We start from the raw sequence: 5,000 nt of genomic DNA on the forward strand, positions 1-5,000 counted from the left end.
CCAAATTAAGTCACAGGGAGCCCTCGCATCAGCTATAAGGATAAATAAAAATAAATTTTACCTTACCTATCGTCGCGTTTTTTGCTTAGCGGCCATTTTGAATTTTTAATACTCGGTCAAGCAGGTGGGAGGTCTGCAATCGAGAAAGGTGTGGGGTCTGGGACGGTCGAAAACAGTTCGGAAATATTAATTCTCGGGACCACGTCCGATCACTTTGGGAGTGCTATATAGTGATAAGCATAAACTAAGGATCTTCTCTCGGTTCCAGTCTTCTCGCTCCGGCTGGCCGCCTATAAATGATTCGGCTCCAGACCACCAACTTGCAGACCGCGTAAAAAGAACAAAGTGGCGACAAAAGCAGGTAAACTGTTATTTTTAATTATTTTCTTATCAGGTGTGAGGGCCCCTGTGTTTTGTCGGATGTAAGATCGGAGACATGCGCAGTCGATGCGGTTTTTTTTATATCCGGGGTAATCTGTATGCCATCCGGGGTAACCACTCTTTGTGTTTGTGATGACATAACGTAAAATGCACGTTTAAATAAAAATGTGAGATATCGATCGATTTCGAGCAGGATTGGAAATCAAGGACACGATAAACTGTGGAAAGTATTCATCAAGGTCATGAACAGTTTAGGGATGAATCTCGAGGAAGACAACAGGTTTTTATGTGTTTGGCTGCTTTATTATGTGAGCATTTTTTGCCGATTCACGAATGGAGGTGCCAAGATATCGATCAAGTCCTACTTAATGGAAATCATTTTTTCTCAGTGCATTCATCAGCAGTGAAGTGCCAGGCAAACATGTTTCCATTCGGAGTTAACTGCCGACTGCTGCTTGCTGGTCTGGGGAGAAAAGAGTGGAAGGTGTGAAGCCAACCTGCTTTGTGTCTAAAGCGACTTCAGTACCATAGGCAAATCATTCAAGTTTTGTGGCTTCGGGCTCATGGACGCTGTCAAGATGGTGAGCCTAGCAAGGGACTGGAAACCAGTACCTCCGCGGCTAAGATGTGAAATAAAAGGCGGCGATGAGAACAACTAAGCGTTATTATAGAAGAGGCAATCTTTAGTGAGTATATCTATATGTAGGGACATGGATTTTAAAGGAACTGTGTCACGGATTTTAGCCACATTTAGGCATGGGAAATGAGCATCTAATTTGGCGAAATATAAAATAACCTTTTAAAACAGTGAAGGAACATTTTAATAACACGGCAAATACAAAAGAAGGTACGGATGGCCAAAAGGGACGAAGATTGAAATGGATTGGAATATGGGTTTTTGTCTATTAACTTTATTGGTCTCAAAATTTAAAATACAATATAATAAATTATAAAAATTAATGGTGGAGTAAAAAAGGACCAAATAGGAATTGCGCGAACGGGAGAAGTTACCCATGCGAGGCGCAACCCTAAAAACTAGTAAAAAATTGTGATAAAAGTCAAAAATTTAATAAAAATTACAATAAAACTCATTAATCAATTATGGTTAAAAACAAGATGCAGATAATATTAGTCAGATAAAATTAAGAGCGATGGCAAGGGCAGTTACGGGAGAGGAACCAGGTGCAGGGCATGTCAATATCATAGGTAGTGTCCGGTAAAGTAAAATAAGTGGCGCGCAGAAATTTTTTAAATAAACTAAGACTGGAAAATTTGTTTTAAGGGGCGAGATTACTGATGGTGTTCCACGGTTTTACAATTCTTTTCAAATGTTGCTGGGATGAACAGTTTTCAGAGTTAATCTCGCTATGGTGTTAAATCATATGTTATTTAGAAATAGAAAATCGTCGTTTTAGAAAAGGGCGGGCAATTATTATGTGACGTTGTGGGACCCGGACCTCTACGGGTTACACAGCGTGAAAATATCTTCATGCCCTCCTCGCTAATTTCTATTTTGTCTACCCGACGCCATTTCATGTGTGGTTTCAGCTGTTACGCGTAACAAGGAAAGCAAAAATTGCACTTTGGAGGATTTTTCTGCGCTTCAGTACAGCACTCGGAACCAGAGAGACAACGGCAGGAAAGAGAAATTACTGGAGGAAATTCCGCAGCGATTTGACCAATTTCACGGAAGATATTTCGCTTCGGGTTAGATGCAGTCGTTAATGGTTTCCAAAATTTTCGCAAAGCAATAACCCGTCGAAATTACTTCAAATTGGCCTGAGAAGCTGGCAAACAAGAACGGGCAAGACATAGCAGCAGTGTAAGTCAATTTTATTCATAAGACGTTCGAGTTTATATATCTCAAAACAAAATTGTTTCATTCCCATACAAACCCTTATAAATTGAGTCTTAGAGTACTGTGGCTCTTATCGTTAGCTTGAGTTCTATTTGGAAAGAACTCGGTTGCGTTGCATAAGTAATATTAATCGCGATCGCCTTTTATTTCGTGAATTGTAAATTTCCACAAATTTGCGTCTGTTAGGTAAAGTATTAGGAAGATAAATGTAATGGTAAACATTTCACGGCGCCATATTTGGTAAAACGAATCGTCTATTACTGAGAGAAAGGGTTTTCATCAAACGTCTTTTAGTTTGACATTAATTTTTAAAGAATGCTTACTCATTTGCTTGTTGTAACAATGGTCGAGTTTTGTGTTCTTGAAACTTGAATGTCAACAAAAGGTTTCTGAGTTTAAACAATTATCTTCCGTAAGGTAACAATTGACAAACCTGCTTCATTATCCCTTCTTCGTAATTTTAGTCTTTGTCGACATTTATATTAAAATCGTAAAAATGTGAACGCTATTTTCATACTCAACATCGCTTTGAACTTGATGAGTTCCAAATTGTATGGATGATTGTTGATATTTACGCGCTCTCTGGCTGTTGCACTTTTGTTGAAGCGGCCAGCTATTCCTTATACTGCTAATGGTCTTTCACAAAGATCATTCCCGTAAGCGGTCAGTCCCACATACGCACACTTTTTAGCTTTTTTGTGGGTGTCCACTTTCGTGGAGCTTTGATAGTATTTCAGTAAAAAACAGTGTCTCTAGACAGTGCCTAGTGACGAAACTTCAGTACGTGTGGTTTCCATCATGCATGACCAATACTCAGTCACCGAGAAATACTTTCTTTTAGGTCGCGCGGGACCCTTCCTCATTAATAAATTCATTAGCCAAATTTCTTGACGGAGTGCTATCTTGGTAAAGCTTTAATTCACTACATTTTGAACATCGATTCCTCTTAATTTTAACAAGGATATTCGGGGATGATGGAATTACATCATGATTTTCCTTTTACTGAGAGATGACCGTTGTCTGTGATGTTACAAGCCCTTAAAAGTTTAACTGCAGATAATGCGATTTTGTGTCCAAGTTTTCAGCTAGAACAGCGCACCAAATTAAATGATTATATAGCTTAGTGATAAATCATAACCTCTTTTGTGCTATGACTAGAACGAAATTTTCGATTTCAAAAACTGCTACAAGTTAATGGCTTCTAAGAGAGCAAAAATGTGAAATCTAGACTTTGAAACATGCTATCTTCATTTGAGAAGGAATTTTAAAAGTTCGCTCTAGTACATGTCATAGCACAATAGAGTACACCACGTTTATGTTCCTCGCGAATCAACTCTTGAAATTCTATATCGGCGGAGAAAACTTGGACACAAAACTGCAGGTTTTGAGGCTTCCGAAGACCTTCCGAGTCAGTGTTTACAACAACGTGTGATATATTCAAAGCTGTGAATCTAATTATGATAATTCCCTATGTTCCAGCGCACGTGCACAAAGCTGAGAAAAATTACTAGTAATTACTTGTAGAAAAGAGTTTAAAAACAAACATTCTCATGAATATTTCGTTTGTTGTCGGCTTCAGTCGTCCGGCAGTTCGTGCATACTCTTTAAATAAATACATACTAATGATTGCAAGGGTCCTGCGCGACCTTAAACAACCATTTTATTGCTTTAGCTAGAACACTTTAATGACAGATTAACAAAAGCGATCTTTTTTTCGCTTCGTGACTCGTAATTGCCAAAAAAATTTGCGTGCGTTATATGAGAATCATTTCGATACACATTTACGATAGTTGTCAGTAAAGTATATAGAAAGTAAAGTAATGGTAAACATCTAATGGCGCCATATCAAAGCCATTCAATACAACGTTTCATCTAATAGAGAAATTGTTTTCTTGTAATACATTTTAAAAAGTGTTTACTCATTTGCACGTTGCAAAATGTCGCGTTTTGAGTTCTTGAAAAAGGAAATTGTCAGTAAAAGCATTCTTAACTTAGCAATTATTTTCCTAGGTAACAACTGAAAAATCTGCTTTATTATTTTTTTCTTTGTTCGTGAGCGGGCGGTATTCTACAAATCCTGCGATCTGATTGGTTCCGGGAGCGGGCGGTATTCTCCAATCCGGCCCTCGACAGCGGGCGGTATCCGTTGCGAGATGAATCGTCGAGTGTACTTTCCGCGCGAAATCATTTTGCAGCGTTGTACGAACGAACACACTGAAAGATTTGCTCAGCAGCAAAATCGAAATAGCCGCTCACCAACTGTTGTAAATGCGAAAAGACAGAATAGAAGTGGAATTAAAGGCCTCGAAGTTCTTCTAAAGGCGAGTGTTGATTTTGTTTATCGACAAATTAAGTGCTAGTTGATAGTTTGTCGAGTTTGTGGTTGTTTGTGCATTTTGCAATCATTTGCACGCCATTTTAATACGATAAGCTGCGCCGGTTTTAAACTTCAATTTTGAGTAAGAACTGTCTTTTTATCGGCCACTTCTAGTTGCCATCATTCAAGAAAATGAGATTCGTTAATTAAAAACAGCCAAAATAATTCTGACAATATTGTGCCGTACGTCCAAGCTTCGCATTTCATTTAGTTTCACTTTCGCACTGTTTATCACAAAATAATTATACTGGCAATTAACGCAGAGCTTATTAATTCGTTAAATACAAGTGTGTATAGCTATACCGAAACTGTCTTTCCGTCAGATAGTTTTTTTTTTCGGGAAATTCTCAAACTTAGCATCCTGCGAGCAGAGTTCTTTATCAA

The 5,000-nt window shown here is 38.3% G+C and overlaps 2 protein-coding genes across 3 annotated transcripts in view; both read left to right on the forward strand.

The window, feature by feature from the left end:
• LOC144664651 (uncharacterized) overlaps window positions 1-5,000 on the forward strand; it is a 61,285-nt gene that overhangs the window by 1,249 nt on the left and 55,036 nt on the right. The window lies entirely within an intron of this gene.
• Window positions 2,009-5,000, forward strand: part of LOC144664803 (uncharacterized) — an 11,510-nt gene continuing 8,518 nt past the window's right edge. Inside the window, exon 1 of the mRNA XM_078526022.1 lies at window positions 2,009-2,203. The gene's annotated coding sequence lies outside the window, so the exon portion shown is untranslated. The remainder of the gene's footprint in view (window positions 2,204-5,000) is intronic.

The sequence above is a fragment of the Oculina patagonica genome, chromosome 9, assembly GCF_052425735.1.
Source record: "Oculina patagonica isolate OP01 chromosome 9, crgOcupat, whole genome shotgun sequence".
Lineage (NCBI taxonomy): Eukaryota > Metazoa > Cnidaria > Anthozoa > Scleractinia > Oculinidae > Oculina > Oculina patagonica.